Genomic DNA, 19,866 nt, shown 5'->3' with positions numbered 1-19,866 from the left:
GGAGCCTGTTTCGGATTCTGTGTCTCCCTCTCTCTCTGACCCTCCCCCGTTCATGCTCTGTCTCTCTCTGTCTCAAAAATAAATAAATGTTAAAAAAAATTTTTTTTAAAAATAAATAAATTGACATTTATTTTTTAGTTTCCCATCATTATTATGCTTTTCCATTCGGTCAGATCTTATTTTCTGTGTTTCACTGAGATCTTATAGTTTGTCTAAAATATAACTTATGTAATTTTCTTGTGAAATTAATTTATAAAGATTCTTGTTGCTAAAGGAGACAAAAGCCACAGATTTTGGTATGTCTAGGTTGATTGAACAAACTTCCCAGATTCACCTATTCCAGATTTTTTTTTTTTTTTAACTAGGGTCTCTTCAGTTGTCCAGTTATCTGAGAAATAGGTGATTTCACTTCTTGTTACCAGATGTCATATCAGTTATTTCATTTCCTCATTTTCTCTGCTTGAGTGTCCTAAACAATATTAAGTAATAATGATAACAGTTGGGATCTGTCTCTAGGTCCTGATTTTAATTGCAACCGTGGCACGTGGCATCACGGGGGACTCGCTCTGCACCCACAGCCCTGAGGCCGCTCAGAGCCCCACCTGCTGGCCCCTTCCACCCCCAGAGGAGCAGAAGGCGCCCATCCAGATGCACCGCCAGCACGCGAAGCCGGCCTGGGCATTCCGAGGGGCACCCCGCGAGCAAGGACTACCTGCGCAGACCCAGAGGTCCCACTCCTGTCCATCTCCAGACTCCCCGCCCGCAATCAGAGGCAGCCCTCCGGGGAGGCCATGCACCGTGGCTTGGGCCTTATCACCACCTCAGGGTGCTGCGGAGGCCCCACTTTAGCCAGACCCACGCCTCTGTCCAACCTTAGCGACCCCAGGCCCTCACAGGCTGCCTTTGTGGGTAAACAAGACGAGCAGGTGCCTTAGAGCAGTGACAATCCTGCTAGAGAGGCTTTGCTGCCTGAACCACCGCAACAGAAACAAATTCACACATAGTTTTTATAACCCAAGGGATTGGCTGTAAAATGTCATCTTCAGGAAGAAACACATGCAAACAGAAATTCTTGGAAAAAGAAGAAGAAAAAAAAAAAGAACAAGGAGAGGCCGTGTCTTGCCAGATATAAATAAAATATGTACCAGAAAATTACTGTAATAAAATACTGTGGGACTAGCAGAAGGATAAATAAACAGATGAGTGGAACAGAAACCAGAACAGAGACCAGAAACAGAACCACACATCTAGTCATTTATATGTGGCGGGGCTACACTTTTAAACTCTGGAAAAAGGATAGGTTTTTCAATAAATGACATAGTTAAACATTTAAATAGGTGATTTTGACCCATTTTAAGAAGAGATGTCCCATGGCGCCTAGGTGGCTCAGTCAGTTAACCATCCTACTATTGATTTTGGCCCCCATCATGATCTTATGGTTTGTAAAATTGAGCTTCACATCAGATTCAGTGCTGACAGCTCGGAGCCTGCTTGGGATTCTCTCTCTCTGTCTCTCTCTCTCTGTCTCTCTTTGCCCCTCTCCTGCTTGCTCTCTCTCACACAAAATAAATAAATAAACCTAAAAAAACAAAAAGATGTCACTTTCACAAAAATCTCAGAGCAAATCTTAGAGCAAAGATTTAATGGTTTTAAAAAGTCAGTCATGGGGTACCTGGCTGTCTCAGTTGGTGGAGTGTATAACTCTTGATCTCAGGATTGTGGGTTCAAGCCCCATGTTGGGTGTAGAGATTACTTAAAAATAAAATCTTAAAATGAAATCAGCCATAACAAAACAGCAAAACTAAACAGCCAAAAAAATATGCAAGAATATATATTTCTTAAGATTTTTTTTTTAAGTAATCTCTACACCCAACAGGTGGCTTGAACTCACCACAGAGATGAAGTCATATCTATCAACTGAGCCAGCCAGGTGCCCCAATGTGAGTATATTTTCATAATCTTATAGACCTTTCCCAGACATTTCAGGAAAAATAAAGACACATAGGAAAATATTGACATATTAGTCTACATAAAAATGTAAATTTTATCGGGGCGCTTTGGTGGCTCAATTGGTTAAGCTTCCAGCTCTTGGTTTTGGCTCAGGTCGCGATCTCAAGGTCTGATTCATGTGTTTGAGCTCTGCCTCAGGCTCTGCACTGACAGGGTGGAGCCTGCTTGGAATTCTCTCTCTCTCCCTCTTTCCCAATCTCCTGCTCATGCTCTCGCTTTCAAAATAAATAAATAAATAATTTTTAATGTAAACATTATCTATGGAAAAATGCAATAAACCAAGTTAAAAGGCAAATAAAAAGCCAGTAAAGGGGTGCCTGAGTGACTCAGTCAGTTAAGCGTCCAACTTCCGCTCAGGTCATGATCTCATGGTTTGGTTCCTGAGTTTGAGCCCTGACATGGTCTCTGTGCTGACAGCTCAGAGCCAGGAGCCTGCTTGGATTCCTCTCTCTGCCCTTCCCCCACTCGCACCCTGTCTCTCTCTCTCTCAAAAATAAATAAACATTAAAATTTTTTTTAATTAAAAAAAAAGCCAGGAAAAAGCATTTATGACATGTATGAGAGAAAAGGGAGTTGATGTTACTAATATTTAAGTCCTAACAAAAATAAATGAACATCCCAATAGATATCTGGACAAAACACATAATATGGCCAATTCATAAAAGAAATATACATGGCCAATAAGGAAACAAAAAGCACTACACCTCACTAATAAAGAAATAAGCATTAAAAAAGCAATGATCAGACTTACAAGTCTTCAGGAGCTTTCCACTTCTAGTTAGTAGTGGTGGTTTCTATTAGACTAATTGTCCACTGATAACAATTATGAATTCTGGACAAAATATAATGGTTTACAAACCAACTGTTTGAAAGAATTCAAGAGCAACCAAAAGTGGGCAGAAACTGAAGGGCATATGATCCTTGAAAAAAAGGGAGGAACGTGGAGTGAGATCCCCATTTACCCAACTTTTCTCCCAGGTCACTCAGTCCCTGCAGTGTAGGACTCAGCCGGGTGGGGGTGTGGGGGTAGGTGTGGGTGGAGTGGAGGTGGGGATAGATCTCAAGCAAAAAGAGGCCAACATACCCAGCTGAGGAATCAGAGGTCAAGGCCTCAGAGCATCTAAAATTGAGGGGAGAATCCCAGAAACAAAGATGTACCAGAGGAAGAACCCCAAGATCTGTGTACAAACTCCTCTGAAATCCTTGGCTGACTCCTACTGCACATGTATAGGGCAAGACTCTAAGGAATCCAGAGGAAGGCGAAAGTTGAATGGAAATTTCAACCGCTGTCCAATGCTAGAGAAACAAAAGTTTGGAGCTCAAATCCTGTCAAGTTAGAGAAGCCTGGTAAACATTCTGGCTTTCCATTGAAACCCCGGAAGGGCCACACCTTAAAAGTAAGGACCACTTCCTGGAATTAAGGACTACATCCTAGGACTAAGGGCAAAATTGAAATAGACCCACTCTAAAAAAGTCTAAAACCAAGCCTTCAGGATCAAAATGATCTGCCTGTGGTTTAAGTTCCTCCAAGAATAACACTTGACATTTGTAAGTGGAAGATCATGAAATTTAGAGTCTTTAAATTGTATGATCCAAAATATTCAGAAGCCATTAAGAATTTGCTGGCCATGCTGAAAAGCAGGAAAATGTGACTCATAGTATAGAGGGAAATGGTCACTGGGAGCAGACCAACAGATGATAAAGGTATTGACAGTAGCAGACAAGGATTTAAAAATAAGTATTCCAGGGGCACCTAGGTGGCTCAGTTGGTTAGGCATCCAACTATGATTTCAGTTCAGGTCATGATCTCATGGTCTGTGGGTTCGAGACCCACATTGAGCTCTGAGCTGACAGTGGGAAGCCTGCTTGGGATTGTATCTCCCTCTCTCTTTGACCCTCCCCCCACTAAATAAATAAACTTTAAAGGAAAGTACATTGAAGAATGTATAAAAAAGATAAACATAAAAAGTAAAGAAATGGGAATTTCAGGAGAGATGTGGAAATTCCACAAAAGAAACCAAGTGTAAATTCTAAAATTAAGCATAAACAATATCTGAAATTTCAGTGACTTGATAAATTAAGTTTGCATATTATAATTTTTAGAGCAATCACTAAAATACAAATGCAAAGAGCTGTAGGTAAAATGCCATAAAGGAGATGAAATACAATACTAAAAAAATGCTTGCAATGCTTACAATCCTAAAAAATCCTCAGTTGACCCAAAAGAACCCAAGAGAAGTGACACAAAGAACAAATAGGACAAATAATAAACAATAAGATGGAATACTTAAACTCAACCATATAAAAATTACACTAAATAAAAATTATTAAATCCAATTAATTTAAAAGGCAAAGGGTGAAAGGTGGGGGTAGTGAAGGTAGTCAAAATGTACCAACTCATCCACTCGCAAGATGAATAAGTTCTCTGGATGTAATGTACAACATGGTGACCGGTTAACACTACTGTATTGTATATTTGCAAGTTGCTAAGAGAGTACATCTTAAAAGTTCTCACTACAATAAAAAAATGTATAACTGTGTGAGGTGATGGATGTTAACTTATTGCGCTGATCATTTCACAATATATACATAGATCAAATCGTGATGTTGCACACCTTAAACTAATACAATGTTATATGTCAATTATTTCTCAATAGAACTGGGAAAACATTAAAAGGCAGAGAGTTCATCTTGGACAATAAAGCAAAACACAACTATCTGTTGTTTATACATAAACTGAAAACAAAATGGAAGCACTGTATCTAAAACACTAATCATTTAAAAAAAAAAAAAACACCCGATAAGGCTCTACTATGATCAAATTAGATTTAAGGCAAGGAGAACTACCATAGATATGGAGTGACATTTCATTATCATTCTTTTTTTTTTTTTTTTGAGAGAGAGAGCATTTGAGCAGATGTCAGGGGCAGAGAGAGAGAGGGGGAGAGAGAATCTCAAGCAGGCTCCACACTATCAAAGCAGAGTCAGGCATGGGGCTCAATCCCATGAAGCATGAGATTATGACCTAAGCCAAAATCAAGAGTCTGATGCTCAACCCACTGAGCCACCCAGGCGCCCCAGACATTTCATTATCATTCTAAACAATTTGATTCCAATCAGCTTTATTTGCAGTAGCATAACCACAGTTCTTTCTTCTCATCTCCATCTATTTAATTCCAGGTACCTTAAACCCATCAAGCTTGGTGGGAGAGTCTTGTGGGCTGAATTGTGCCACCCCCCACCCCAAATTCATGTGTTCAAGTTCTAACCCTCAGAACCTCAGAATATTTGGAAGTAAGGTCTTTTTTTAAAGTTCTATTTATTTAAGAAATTTCTACACCAGCATGAACCTCGAACTTACGACCCTGAGATCAAGGGTCACATGCTCCTCTGACTGAGTGAGCCAGGCATCCCAGAGATAGGGTCTTTAAAGAGATAGTTAAGGATAAATGAGGTCATTGGGGTGGACTCTACTCCAGTATGGCTAGTGTCTTTATAAGAAGAGACAATTAGAGGGGGCCTGGGTAGCTCAGTTGGATAAGGGGCTGACTCTTGATTTTGGCTCAGGTCATGATCTACGGTTCATGGGGTTGAGCCCTGCACTATTCTCCTACTGAGTGTAGAGTCGGCTTGGGATTCTCTTTCTCTCTCAAAATAAGTAAATAAACATTAAAAAGAAGAAGAAGAAGAGGCAATTAAGACATAGACACATGCAAAGACCTCATGAAGACAAAGGGGAGAAGATGGTCCCTCTACAAGCCAAAGGAGGAGGCCTCAGGATGGAACTAAGGCTGCCAAAACTTTCTCTTCCCTTCCATTCCTGCTTACAATAAATTAGTTCATTATTTCCTGAGTATATCATTTTCTTGAAGTATCGTGTAATATGCAGTCAACACCAACCAACACAAGCTACTAACATATGTTTTTTAGACTCTTCTGGAGCTACAAGCTACAAGCTTATCAGGTCACAAGCTTACTAGGTTCATTATCTACCTTCCGAGTAATTGCAGGTGATGGTTTTGTCAACTGTATCAATATGAAACAGCTTCCAAAGTCAGCTTTCTTGCTCCATGAGTTGATCCCTAAGTCAAAGCCACAAGAGTCAGGTTTTTGTTGAGGCATGCTTCATCTCCCAGCATCAGTTTCTGGGTCGATCATAGTATGCTAACTCTCTTCTGGGGGCAGCATCCATAGGCATTCAGGATGGTGGCGCATTTGACACATCATTGTAGGCTGTCCTACAATACAACCTCTAACAAAACTAGCCTGTCCTAAACCCCTGGTAATAAAGCCATTTGCCTTTATACCAGGTAGGTTGGGAAAGCACCAAAATCTACGTGTGGCACGCACCCAGGCTGACTTGGAGGAGTTTGTGTTGTGAGGTCTACAGTTCTTATGAACTTATGAGGTTGCCTAGAACTAAAAAAACATGTCGGCAGGGCCTAGGGTGACTCCTTGTGTGCTGAGTGTGTTTGTGACAGGATCAAGTGCGCTTTCCTTACTGAAGATGTTGTGAAAGTGTTGAAGGCACAAACTCAGAGTCAGAAAGCTAAATAAAAAAATGAAGCTTTGTTGAGTAATGAAAAAAAAGGCAACAAAAACAAAAGTACGCTAGATTATGTCAAAATCTTTTTTTAAATTTCTTTAATGTTTTATTCATTTTTGTTCATTCAAAACATTTGAATAAATGTTTTTATTCATTTGATTCATTGGTGGCATGCACGAGAGAGAGACAGAGAGAGAGAGACAGAGAGTGTCTGACTTTCTTTCTGAGAGGGGCAGAGAGAGAGGGAGACAGAGGATCCAAAGTGGGCTTCATGCTGACAGCAGAGAGCCCAGATGCAGGGCTCGAACTCACAAACCAGAGATCATGACCTGAGTTGAAGTCAAACATTTAACCAACTGAGCCAACCAGGTGCCCCGATTATGTCAAAATCTTAATGATATAAGATAACAAAAGTTTATTTCTTGTTCATGTTGTGTATCTATTGCTAGTTGCCAGATCCCTTTCACTTGACTTTCTCACTCTAGGATCTAGGCTGATGGGACCGTCACGATCTTGAATATTGCCAGACTCACAAGCAGAGGAATTGTTCTGAAAGGTGACAAATTGGCGACCAGATGCTTTGGTCCTGAAGTGGCACACGTCATCTGATCATAACTGATTGGCCAGAACTAGTCATGTGTTCCCCACTAAAGCACAAGGGGGTAAGAAGTGCAAACAGGCAGGTGCCCTGAAGGTAGAGAGTAGGAAATATTTGGTCAACAGCATCATCCAACTACATATAAACTGTATAATCAAATGTACTTTAGGTCTGGTGAATAGAGGCCCAACTTTACTAGAGTTGCAGCCCCAGGTAAGCCTATTTGCAGACTTAAGAGGCCCCTGATGAACTTCAACAGCACAAGTGCATACTACGCACCTTCCTCCTAGTCTTTCACCAAAAACCTGTGGTGATTTTGCCAGGTAACTGTGCCAGGTAGAGAGGATTCCCCCCAAACTTTCAGTTACAATTGACCCTCACTCTGAGATAGAACTGATTCCTTGATACTCAGACCACCAACTTGGTCCACTAATCATGGCCTTAATAGCACCAGGTGACAATTGAAGATTTGACCAGTGTCAACGGCAGGTCCTATGAGGCAGCAGACATCAGGGTCATTTCCCCAAGGCCTGACTGCCATGGAGCTGCTCCAGGATTTAAAGAGTGTTTATTGTAATAGGAAACACCAAGTAGAAACCACTGGAGTATCCCTCCAGGCTAAGGAGGTAATGAAAAAGGAAATTGACTCCCTGACTCCTAATGTTTGAGGTCGTTGGAGTTGGGTTTGCCTTGTCTCCTGCACTTGAGCAGTTGTTCCCATGTATCATGAAGGATGTATAAAACTAGGGGAAGAGAATCAGTGAGAAGCCAGCAGAACCTCAGATAAAAGGGGAGCAGAGCCAGTGGTACCTGAGGATGGTCAATGACCGGAGACCAAATCCAGAGCATATTCCAGAAAACTCTTTGTGTGGAAAAAGTGGGAAAACTAATCAAGAGCAATAGAAAGAGGAGTGACTGGGGCACCTGGGTGGCTCAGTCAGTTGAGCGTCTGACTTCGGCTCAGGTCACGATCTCGCGGTTTGTGAGTTGGAGCCCCGCGTCGGGCTCTGTGCTGACAGCTCAGAGCCTGGAGCCTGCTTCGGATTCTGTGTCTCTGTCTCTCTCTGTCCCTCCCCCACTCATGCTCTGTCTCTCAAATAAATAAACATTAAAAAATTTAAAAAAAAAAGAAAGAGGAGTGACTTCACAAAGTTAAAAAATAAAATAAAATAAAATGTTTTAAAAAATAAAATAAAATGTGGAAGGACAGGGGAGTCAGAGTCTTCTCAGGAAATGAGTCTCCTTCTGTAACTGAAAAACCACCTTATATAACCCAATGCATGACAACTCCTTACCAAAATATCTCAATTTTCCCAACTTTTATTCATCATGAATATGTAAAACTTTTGAGACATAGAAGAAATAGTTATGTCTGTGTTCATCTAGTTTATTAATTTAACTACTCGTATTTGAAACCATGTATTTTACAAAGTAATATTTCCATCTATAAGTGTTTGGGTTTTTTTATTCCACATTTTGTGAAACAACTCCAGTGTTTTTATGTCCCTTATAGCCTCTTGTTGAGTCACCCAACGGGTTTCTTGAAAAACTCATTTCTTGAGAACAAGCAAAAGCCTTGAGAATTCCAATTCCCCACTTGCCATCAAAAACGTCTCAAGGAAATAAGTTTTCATATGGTACATTTATCATAGGTGGAAATGGGGACCTGCTTGACCCCTCTGTGGAGGTGTGAGGCTGGTGTAACACCCAGGGAGCCTTCAAAGCACTGTCTACTAAAGGGTGGGAAAAACAAATGTCCCTGGGACTTGTGACATGGTCACAACAGATTAGGTTATGGACAAAGGATCCATATTGGTTGCTTAGGTTAAAAATAAGGAGGAGATTTGGGGGGAGGGAGCCAAGATGGCGGAACAGCATGGAAGTTTTTTTGTGTGTCTCGTGTCCATGAAATACAGCCAGACCAACACTAAACCATCCTACACACCTAGAAAAATGATTGGAGGATTAACACAACATCTGCACAACCTGAACCACAGAATTCAGCAGGTACGTGGCGCGGAGAGGTGAACTTGGGGAGAGAGAAGCTGCCGGTGGGCAGGGAGCCACTTTTGCAGGCGGAGAGAGGACTGGGGGAAGGGGGAGAATACAGGAAAAGCACCCCTCCCAAAAAGCAGCTGGAGAGAAAGTGGAAAATTGGAAACAGCCACAGGGACTAAACTGAAAAGGGAGAAAGGAGAAGGTTTAAATTCCATTAAGACTGTAAACAAGGGGAGCGCAAAGGATGCGACTCCACAGCTCAATACCTGGCAGAGCTCTGGTGGGAAGGGCGAATCCCCAGGAACAGAGTGGGGTCTGGGAGGTTCTCAGGCCACACAGGGAAAAGCGGTTCCACTGCTGGAAGGACATTTGGTAGAGACTGTTGAAGCCACCTAGTCCCAGCAGACCCCCGAAAATGGCCACATTCACTGGAGCTGAACAAGGTCGTTAAGGGTGAAGCCTGGTGCCAGATGTGTGTTGTGATTTCCCATAATCCCTGAAACACTGCTGCTACACTGTCTTGCGAACTTTTTCTGGGACGGGCTGACACCTGGCCGCAGTCTCCGAGCACCGGCAACAGCAGGGTCCAGCGGGCATTCCTGGGTCCAGCTGACATTCGGCCATTGCTCATTCGGCCATTGCTCATTTGGCCATTGTTCAGTGAGACCCTCCCTCAGAGGGGCGGAACGGGTCAAAGCCGCAGTCCTTGAAAGTTAAGGGGCTGGGGAAAACAGCCACATCTGAGACAAACTTGGGAGAGAGGTATTGCCTGGGGCCTGGTCACGGAGAGTGGAAAGGCAGGGAGTGGACAAGAGCTGGACAGAGGACCAGTACACGATTGCTGATCTGGAAGAACAGACTGGGTGGCTGGGTGACTCCATTTTCACCGCTCCCACGCATGCGCATACGCACCTACAAGCACTGCAACAATTCACCCCAGTAGGCTAGCAGCACCATCTAGTGGAGAGCAGAGCCATTACACTGAGCCCTGCCCAACTGGGCCAAATTCGCTCTTCAAGAGCTCATGTCTCACCGCCGGCTTAATTTATGGACTATAAAGAGCTACGTAGACTGACTTCTAGGGGAAAACAAAGCAATTTCAGTCCTACTTCAATCTGTTAGCAGGTTCATCTATTCAATTTTCTTTCTTTCTTTTTTCTTTTTTCTTTTTCTCTTTTACAATTCTTTTCTTTTTCTTGAATAAAGACAAAAAATTCGTTTTAATGTTCAATTTTTATTAAGAATATCTTTCTTTAATTTTTATTACTATTTTTTTTACTTTTATGCAAATTTTTTCAAATTCTATTTTACTTCCATCAATTTATTTTAGTCTATGACAATGTATTCACTTTTCCAAATTTTCAAACGATTTCTTTTTTCCCCTTTTTTATCTTTTTTCTCTTTTTCATTTCTTTTTTCTTAAATACAGAAAAACGAAAAATTCATATTTCTTTTTAATTTTTATTAAAAATATTTTTCTTTAATTTTTTTCTACTATATTCTTTACTTTTGTGTATATTTTTTCAAATTCTATTTTACCGCATCATCTCACTTGAGTCTACTTCAGTGTATTCATTTTTTCAAATTCTCAAACGATTTCCTTCCCTCCCCTTTTTTTTTCTCTAATCTGTCAAACCACTTTCAACACCCAGACCAAAACACACCTAGGACCTAGCATCATTTGATTTGTGTGTGTGTGTGTGTGTGTGTGTTTAATTTTTAATTTTAATATTTTTTTAATTTTAATTTTTTTAATTTCAATTTTTCTACCTCATTAATTCCTTTTCTCCCTTCAAAATGACAAAACGAAGGAATTCACCCCAAAAGAAAGAGCATGAAGAAACAACAGCCAGGGATTTAACCAACACAGATACAAGCAAGATGTCTGAACCAGAATTTAGAATCACGATAATAAGAATACTAGCTGGAGTCGAAAATAGATTAGAATCCCTTTCTGCGGAGATAAAAGAAGTAAAAAATAGCCAGAATGAAATTAAAAATGCTATAACTGAGCTGCAATCACGGATGGATGCAGTGGCGGCAAGGATGGACCAGGCAGAATAGAGAATCAGCAATATAGAGGACAAACTTATAGAGAATAACGAAGCAGAAAAAAAGAGGGAGATTAAGGCAAAAGAGCACGATTTAAGAATTAGAGAAATCAGTGACTCATTAAAAAGGAACAACATCAGAATCATAGGGGTCCCATAAAAGGAAGAGAGAGAAACAAGGGTGGAAGGGTTATGTGAGCAAATCATAGCAGAAAACTTTCCTAACCTGGGGAAAGACACAGATGTCAAAATCCAGGAAGCACAGAGGACCCCCATTAGATTCAACAAAAACCGACCATCAACAAAGCATATCATAGTCAAATTCACAAAATACTCAGGCAAGGAGAGAATCATGAAAGCAGCAAGGGGAAAAAAGTCCCTAATATACAAGGGAAGACAGATCAGGTTTGCAGCAGACTATCCACAGAAACTTGGCAGGCCAGAAAGGAGTGGCAGATATATTCAATGTGCTGAATCAGAAAAATATGCAGCCAAGAATTCTTTATCCAGCAAGGCTGTCATTCAAAATAGAAGGAGAGATAAAAAGTTTCCCAGACAAACAAAAATTAAAGGAGTTGGTGACCACTAAACCAGCCCTGAAAGAAATTTTAAGGGGGACTTTCTGAGGGGAGAAAAGATGAAAAAAAATATATATATATATCCAAAGCAACAAAAGATTAGAAAGGACCAGAGAACACTACTAGAAACTCCCAATTCTACAAGCAACATAATGGCAATAAATTCATATCTTTTGGTACTCACTCTAAATGTCAATGGACTCAATGCTCCAATCAAAAGACATAGGGTAACAGAATGGATAAGAAAACAAGATCCATCTATATGCTGTTTACAAGAGACCCACTTTAGACCTAAAGACACCTTCAGATTGAAAATAAGGGGATGGAGAACCATCTATCATGCTAATGGTCAACAAAAGAAAGCCAGAGTAGCCATACTTATATCAGACAATCTAGACTTTAAATAAAGACTGTATCAAGAGATGCAGAAGGGCATTATATCATAATCAAGGGGTCTATCCACCAAGAAGACCTAACAATTGTAAACATTTATGTGCCAAATGTGAGAGCACCCAAATATATAAATCAATTAATCATAAACATAGAGAAACTCATTGATAATAATACCACAATAGTAGGAGACTTCAACACCCCACTCACAGCAATGAACAGATCATCTAATCAAAAAATCAACAAGGAAACAATGGCTTTGAATGACACACTGGACCTGATGGACTTAACAGATATATTCAGAACATTTCATCCTAAAGCAGCAGAATATACATTCTTCTCCAGTGCACATGGAACGTTCTCCAGAATAGACCATATACTGGGACACAAATCAGCCCTAAGTAAGTACAAAAAGATCAAGATCATACCATGCATATTTTCAGACCACAATGCTATGAAACTCGAAATGAACCATAAGAAAAAAATTGGAAAGGTAATAAATACTTGGAGACTGAAGAACATCCTACTAAAGAATGAATGGGCTAACCCAGAAGTTAAAGAGGAAATTAAAAGGTATATGGAAGTCAATGAAAATGATAACACCACAACCCAAAACCTCTGGGATGCAGCAAAGGTGGTCATAAGAGGAAAGTATATAGCAACCCAGGCCTTCCTAAAGAAGGAAGAAAGATCTCAGATACACAATCTAACCTTACGCCTTAAGGAGCTGGAAAAAGAACAGCAAATAAAACCCAAAACCAGCAGAAGACAGGAAATAATAAAGATTAGAGCAGAAAGTAATGCCATCAAAACAAGAAAAACAAAAAACAAAAAAAACAAAAACAAAAACAGTAGAACAGCTCAATGAAACCAGAAGCTGGTTCTTTGAAAGAATTAATAAAATTGATAAACCACTAGCCAGTTTGATCAAAAAGAAAAAGGAAAGGACCAAAATAAATAAAATCAAGAATGAAAGAGGAGAGATCACAACCAACACAACAGAAATAAAAACAATAAGAGAATATTATGAGCAATTATATGCCAATAAAATGGGTAATCTGGAAGAAATGCACAAATTCCTAGAAACATATACACTACCAAAACTGAAACAGGAAGAAATAGAAAATTTGAACAGACCCATAACCAGTAAGGAAATCGAATTAGTAATAAAAAATCTGCCAAAAAACAAGAGTCCAGGGCCAGATGGCTTTCCAGGGGAATTCTGCCAAACATTTAAGGAAGAGTTAACACCTATTCTCGTGAAACTGTTCCAAAAAATAGAAACAGAAGGAAAACTTCCAAACTCTTTCTATGAAGCCAGCATTACCTTGATTCCAAAACCAGACAGAGACCACACTAAAAAGGAGGACTATAGACCAATTTCCCTGATGAACATGGATGCAGAAATCCTCAACAAGATATTAGCCAACCGGATCCAACAATACATTAAAAAAATTATTCACCATGACCAAGCGGGATTTATACCTGGGATGCAGGGCTGGTTCAATATCCGCAAAACAATTAAGGTGATTCATCACATCAATAAAAGAAAGGACAAGAACCATAGGATCCTCTCAATAGATGCAGAGAAAGCATTTGACAAAATACAGCATCCTTTCTTGATAAAAACCCTCAAGAAAGTAGGGATAGAAGGGCAAACCTCAACATCATCATAAAAGCCATATATGAACGACCCAAGGCTAATATCATCCTCAGTGGGGAAAAACTGAGAGCTTTCCCCCTAAGGTCAGGAACAAGACAGGGATGTCCACTCTTGCCACTGTTATTCAACATAGTATTGGAAGTCTTAGCCTCCGCAGACAACACAAAGAAATAAAAGGCATCCAAATAGGCCAGGAGGAAGTCAAACTTTCACTCTTTGCAGATGACATGATACTCTAAATGGAAAACCCTAAAGATTCCACCAAAAAACTGCTAGAGCTGATTCATGAATTCAGCAAAGTTGCAGGATATAAAATCAACACACAGAAATCGGTTGCATTCCTATACACCAACAATGAAGCAATAGAAAGAGAAATCAAGGAATCGATCCCATTTACAGTGGCACAAAAAACCATAAAATACCTAGGAATAAATCTAAACAAAGAGGTGAAAAATCTATACACTGAAAACTATAGAAAGCTTATGAAAGAAATTGAAGAAGACACAAAAAAATGGAAAAAGATTCCATGCTCCTGGATAGGAAGAACAAATATTGTTAAAATGTCGATACTACCCAAAGCAACCTACATATTCAATGCAATCCCTATCAAAGTAACACCAGCACTCTTCACAGAGCTAGAACAAATAATCCCAAAATTTGTATGGCACCAGAAAAGACCCCAAATAACCAAAGCAATCTTGAAAAAGAAAACCAAAGCTGGAGGCATCACAATCCCAGACTTCAAGCTATACTACAAAGCTGTAATCATTAAGACAGTATGGTACTGGCACAAGAACAGACACTCAGATCAATGGAACAGAATAGAGAACCCAGAAATGGACCCACAAACATATGGCCAACTAATCTTTGACAAAGCAGGAAAAAATAGCCAATGGAATAAAGACAGTCTCTTCAGCAAGTGGTGCTGGGAAAACTGGACTGCGACATGCAGAAGAATGAACCTGGACCACTTTCTTACACCATACACAAAAATAAACTCAAAATGGATGAAAGACGTAAACATAAGACAGGAAGCCATCAAAATCCTCAAGGAGAAAGCAGGCAAAAACCTCTTTGATCTTGGCTGCAGCAACTTCTTACTCAACATGTCTCTGGAGGCAAGGGAAAGAAAAGCAAAAATGAATTACTGGGACCTCATCAAAATAAAAAGCTTCTGCACAGCAAAGGAAACAATCAGCAAAACTAAAAGGCAACCAACGGAATGGGAGAAGATATTTGCAAATGACATGTCAGATAAAAGGTTAGTATCCAAAATCTGTAAAGAGGGGCGCCTGGGTGGCGCAGTCGGTTAAGCGTCCGACTTCAGCCAGGTCACGATCTCGCGGTCCGTGAGTTCGAGCCCCGCGTCAGGCTCTGGGCTGATGGCTCGGAGCCTGGAGCCCGTTTCCGATTCTGTGTCTCCCTCTCTCTCTGCCCCTCCCCCGTTCATGCTCTGTCTCTCTCTGTCCCAAAAATAAAAAAATAAAAAATGTTGAAAAAAAAATTAAAAAAAAAAATCTGTAAAGAACTTATCAAACTCAACACCCAAAAAACAAATAATCCAGTGAAGAAATGGGCAAAAGACATTAATAGACACTTCTCCAAAGAAGACATCCAGATGGCCAACTGGATATATGCCATCTGGCACATGAAAAAATGCCCATCACTCATCATCAGGGAAATACAAATCAAAACCACAAGGAGATACGACCTTACACCTGTCAGATGGGCTAACATTAACAACTCAGGCAAGAACAGATGTTGGTGAGGATGCGGAGAAAGAGGATCTCTTTTGTATTGTTGGTGGCAATGCAAGCTGGTGCAGCCACTCTGGAAAACAGTATGGAGGTTCCTCAAAAAAACTAAAAATAGAACTACCCTACGACCCAGCAATTGCACTACTAGGCATTTATCCACAGGATACAGGTGTGCTGTTTCGAAGGGACACATGCACCCCCGTGTTTATAGCAGCACTAACAACAATAGCCAAAGTATGGAAAGAGCCCAAATGTCCATTGATGGATGAATGGATAAAGAAGATGTGGTATATATATACAATGGAGTATTACTCAGCAATCAAAAAGAATGAAATCTTGCCATTTGCAACTACGTGGATGGAACTGGAGGGCATTATGCTAAGTGAAATTAGTCAGTCAGAGAAAGACAAAAATCATATGACTTCACTCATATGAGGACTTTAAGAGACAAAACAGATGAACATAAGGGAAGGGAAACAAAAATAATATAAAAACAGGGAGGGAGACAAAACAGAAGAAATTCATAAATATGGAGAACAAACTGAGGCTTGCTGGAGGGGTTGTGGGAGGGGGGATGGGCTAAATGGGTAAGGGACATTAAGGAATCTACTCCTGAAATCATTGTTTCACTGTATGCTAACTAATTTGCATGTAAATTTTAAAAAATAAAAAATAAAATAAAAAAACTACCTGTCACCCCTTACTAAAATGATCTACCTTTAAAAATTGTAAATAAAAATGTAACTCTACTCATAATGTAATTTCTTTATACATTTTTTGGTAACTAGATTGAAATTTTAGCTCTAGAATTTTCTAGAGCTTCAAAAGTCTTCAAATCACTTTTTATTTAACAAAAGTTCTTCCAGTAGGAAAGAAGACCTGACATAGGGATAAAGAGGAATTCCTCTGACTCCTGGGCCAGTTATCTTGAAAATTCCACCAGCTTCAGGTTGCTGCAGAAGACCCATGCATGGGGTCCATTCCATCCTGGGCACAGGTCATAAACATTTCAGAGAAGTCCTGCCCTCAGAAGGAGCATGAAGTTGTTTCATCAACAGGCTCCTTCACAGTTTGGAGTCTTTTCCCTGTCTTAGGATCTAAGTGCATCACTCTTTCTCCATTGTGACAGGCCACCCAGAGCTTCCTCTCAGTATCAATACACATTCCACCTGGGAATTGTTCTTTTTCCAGCTTGTGAACACATCTGCAGTAGGAGATCTTTCCTATCTGCAGGTCATAGTCAAAGGCTTCCACGGAGTAGGACAAGCTGTCAATGTAATAGAAGATTTTTTGGCCCAGGGACCATCCAAACTACTGGTCACAGTACTTTTCCAGGCAGTGGTCAGGAAAGAGGGAGTACAGGGACCCCTGGTGTGACTCCAGAACTGCGAGGGCCATTTCCTCAGCCATGGTGCCAGCAAAGTATCTCTCAGCAGACCAGTTTTCTTGTCTTTATCTACTGTGGCCAGGACAACTGCTGACTGATCTTTCCAGTTCATAGCACAGAACTTTGTTCCAATGGTGGTGACATAGCCTCCTGATTGGCAAAGGGCCACAGAGCTGACGGAGGCATCCATGGTCACATGCTGCACTTGCTGAGAGAATCCCACTGACAAGCCTTTTTTGTAGGAATATGTATGAAGAGCAGAAAGCTGGATGCCTCCTCCTACACTGGAGATTCACCACGCCTGAAATTCTCCAGCAAAATGCACTCAATTCTAATGGAAGATATTGTCATTGTGGGGAGATCTTGATGCTAATGACCCTTGGAGAGCCAGCTCAGGACTAGATTATTATTTACCGTTCTCTGAAAGAGTCCTTGAAAATGAGTAGCTCTCAATATTGGTGTCTGTGTTAGTAATTTGACCAAGGTCACATATTTACCACATGGTAAAGTTGAAATTTGGTTTTTGGCAGCTTCCCTCCAGAGCTCTCTCTCTTAACACTGAGTCACAGCCAACCACCTCAGAACCTCAAACTAGTTTTTATGATAGCCCTCGCATCTATCTTGATTTGGGTCACTTTGTTGGCTAATCAGGCAGACTTGAACACTCATGATGGAAAGTAGCCTACCAGCCTTGGATATTCAATGCCATGGGCATTGTTAGTGTGTGTGTGTGTGTGTGTGTGTGTGTGTGTGTGAATATGTTTTAAAGAAGGAAAAGAGAACACTTGTCAATCTGGAAAGTCAGTTAAGTACAATTCAGTTAAGGTGTATCTGGCTGGTTCAGTCAGTAGAGCATGCAACTCTTGATCTCTGGATCATGAGTTCAAGCCCCACATTGGGCATAGAGATTACCTAAAAAAAAAAACAAAAAAAAAACAGGGGCACAAGGTTGGCTCAGTCAGTGGAGCATATAACTCTTGATTTCAGGGTTTTAAGTTTGAGCCTCACAGTGGGTGTAGATATTACTTAAAAATAAATTTTTGGGGGACGCCTGGGTGGCTCAGTCAGTTAAGCCTCTGACTTCGGCTCAGGTCATGATCTCGCAGTTTGTGAGTTCAAGCCCCACGTCAGGCTCTGTGCTGACAGCTCAGAGCCTGGAACCTGCTTCAGATTCTGTGTCTCCCTCTCTCTCTGCCCCTCCCCTGCTCACTCTCTGTCTCTCAATAATAAATACATGTTAAAAAATTTTTTTAAATAATTTTTTTTTAAAAGTACAATTCAGTGTAAGAGAGTTGCTACTGTATTTGTGAGGAAATAATGTATTAGTTAGCTTTGGTGTGGTAACAAACATCCCCCCACACTAATCTCATTGACTTACAATAATACACATTTCTCGTTCGCAATACACGTTGGTATCTATGAATTAGTGGTGGTGGCTCTGCTTCATGTTTCTTCTCATTCTGAGACCAACCTGAAGGATCGGTCCCTGTTTAGGAAATGACATTTTTATGGCCAAGGGAAACAAGCAAGAGATGAGACTGAACTATCTAACGGTTCTTAAAGTTTCTGCTTGACTGTGGTATATATTACTCCTGCTCACATTTCATTGGCCAAAGCGAGTCATATTGACAACGGAATAGGAAAGTACACTCTACCTTTGGGAAGGCACTGCAGATTACACATATAATCCTCTTATAGGGAAGGGAGCAGGTGGTTGGAATTGATAATCCAACTGCCTGCATATCTTAATATGTTAACTGTTGCTGCAGCAGAGTATAGGAATATTACTGTTATTTTCCCATTCTCATATCATCTATTTTTGCAGTATTTGTATAATTTTTATAATTCAACATCTGTTTTACTAGGGTAAATTATAGTATCCATCACTTGGCCTTTAATATGTTGGAGATATTTTCTGACTATGAAAATCATACCGTTTATCTTGCATCAATCAATGTGTTCACTTGATTTCTTTTCTTTTTTTTTTCATGTTTATTTGTTTTTGAGAGAGAGAGAGAGAGAGAGAGAGAGAGAGCAAGCACAAGCAGGGGAGGGGCAGAGAGAGGCAGAGACACAGAATCCAAAGCAGGCTCCAGGCTCCAAGCTGTTAGCACAAAGCCCAATGCAGGGCTTGAACTCACAAACCTTGAGATCATGACCTGAGCCGAAGTCAGACACTCAACTGACTGAGCCACCCAGGTGTCCCACCCTTGATTTCTTTTTGAAAGGAGCTCAGACTGCTTTGTCCCTACTTTCACTGCATTTGTGATTGAACCTTAAACACTTACAAGCATTAATGAAAATATATGTCCAAAAGAAGCTGACATATACTAGATATTCATAAAAACATCTTAAATCTGAATGGTGTATTATTTATGTAGATAAAAATTTCAATGCAACATAATAAGAGCAGCCAATTTTATTTCGTAAGTCAACTTTTGTTACAAAAGTAATAAATGTTCATTTTAGGAAATTATAAAAATATAAAGATGCAAAAACCAGTGGGTAAAAATCACTAGCTATCTCACCCTGCCAACATAACCAATATAACCGTAACATAGCATTTTAGTGAATATATTTTCAGTGATATTTCTAATATATGTAAATACATAAAGAGGGATCATATTGTGATTGACTGGTTTCACTTCTCAATATGATGTGACTAGTTGTCTAAGCCATTAGATATCATCCTACATTATTAATGGCTGCACAATATCCCATCTTATGGAAGCAGTTTAACTAGTTCTCTATTAATTATCAATAATTCTGTTATAGGGACAGACAGCCTGGCTGGCTCAATCAACTGATTGACTCACCTTTGTCTCAAGTCATGATCTCACAGTTTGTGAGTTCAAGCCCCACATCAGGCTCTCTGCTGTCAGCACAGA

The 19,866-nt window shown here is 40.2% G+C and overlaps 2 pseudogenes; one reads left to right on the top strand and one right to left on the bottom strand.

Moving 5' to 3' along the window:
• Positions 1 to 6,213: 6,213 nt before the first annotated feature.
• Positions 6,214 to 6,567, top strand: LOC102971544 (annotated as a pseudogene).
• A 9,860-nt stretch (positions 6,568 to 16,427) lies between these two features.
• Positions 16,428 to 17,317, bottom strand: LOC102953158 (annotated as a pseudogene).
• Positions 17,318 to 19,866: the final 2,549 nt, after the last annotated feature.

This window comes from Panthera tigris, chromosome D2, assembly GCF_018350195.1.
Source record: "Panthera tigris isolate Pti1 chromosome D2, P.tigris_Pti1_mat1.1, whole genome shotgun sequence".
Classification (NCBI taxonomy): domain Eukaryota; kingdom Metazoa; phylum Chordata; class Mammalia; order Carnivora; family Felidae; genus Panthera; species Panthera tigris.
The sequence above is the reverse complement of the archived record's forward strand: the minus strand, read 5'-3'. Positions and strand labels throughout refer to the sequence as shown.